At 30.1% G+C, this 1,407-nt stretch overlaps 1 non-coding gene across 1 annotated transcript; it reads left to right on the forward strand.

Moving 5' to 3' along the window:
* The first annotated feature begins 1,008 nt into the window (after positions 1 to 1,008).
* On the forward strand, positions 1,009 to 1,114 carry LOC123648697. The gene has a single exon (XR_006738723.1). It is a non-coding gene; the product is annotated as a U6 spliceosomal RNA (small nuclear RNA).
* The last annotated feature ends 293 nt before the right edge of the window (positions 1,115 to 1,407 follow it).

The following is a 1,407-nucleotide window of genomic DNA, read 5'->3' on the forward strand; positions in this document are numbered from 1 at the left end:
CAAGTGATAAAAATAATTTCATTAGGTTGAAATAAGCCAAAAATTCATGCCTTAATTTCTGGAGTACCACTAAAATAATCAAAAGTGTTATTAGTAGCTTGAGTTTTCATTTCACTCTACTTCCTGTGACATTCTATTGTGTCCAGCAGGGTCTCAAAGGGTACCTTCCTTGAGGATTATGTATTCCATTACAGCCCCTAGTTTTGGTACCTCTAATTAATGACTTTTGATAAGCCTTTTAGAACTGTGATATTGTAAGATAAAGACTATATTATTTTAGAGATCTGAGATAATACAGTTTAATACTAAGGCTTCCTTTTCCTTCTAGTTTATACTTCAAAGTCCTTGGAAAGCTTAATGTCTAGCTCATGATTGGGGTTGTGACCAGTTTATTCTGTTATTAAATATGAAATTTTATTGTTGGTCTAATTTTTAAAGTGATGGTTTATCTTTTCTAGAAAGAAACATGAAGTAAAATGAATTAATAGATACACTGAAATCAAAATGCAACAAATTAAAATAGACCATCAGGGAAAATCACTTAACCACAAAGAAAGTAAGAAAGGAAAAAAGGAGTTACAAAATTAGAAAACAAGTAACAAAATGACAGTAGTAATTTATTATCTATCAATAATAACATTGAATGTAAATGAACTAAATTTTCCAATTAAAATACAGAATGATGAATGGATTTTTTTTAAAAAGACCCAACTATATGCTGCCTACAAGAAACTCACTTCACATATAAAGACATACTTAGGTTGACAATGAAAGGATAAGAAAAAAATATTTCATGCACATGGAGACCAAAAAGGAGCAGGAGTAGCTATACTTATATCACATCATGTTGACTTTTAGTCAAAAACTGAAAAAAGAAACAAAGAAGGCAATTATAAAATGATAAAGTGATCAATTCAGCAAAAAGATATAACAATAATAAATATATGTACCCAACATTGGAACAGGCAAATATATAATGCAAATATCAATAGATTAAATGGAGGGATGGTGCTTACTTCGGCAGCACATAAACAAAATCGGAATGATACAAAGAAGATTAGCATGGTCCCTGCGCAAGGATAACATGCAAATTCGTGAAGCATTGATATTTTTTAATTTTTAAAAATTATAAAAAAAAATGGAGTGATGGACTACAATACAATAATATAATAGTAAGGGGTATAAACACCCTACTTTTGAGAATGGACAGATCATCCAGGCAGAAAATCAACAAAGATATGGTGTTAAACTATACTCTAGATCAAATGGACCTAACAGACATTTACAGAACATTTCATCAAACTGCTACAGAATACACATTCTTTTCATTAGCACATGGAACATTCTCTATGATATACCATATGTTAGGCCACAAAACAAGTCTTAACAAATACAAAAAAGTCAAAA

Source organism: Lemur catta, chromosome 12 (genome assembly GCF_020740605.2).
Source record: "Lemur catta isolate mLemCat1 chromosome 12, mLemCat1.pri, whole genome shotgun sequence".
Lineage (NCBI taxonomy): Eukaryota > Metazoa > Chordata > Mammalia > Primates > Lemuridae > Lemur > Lemur catta.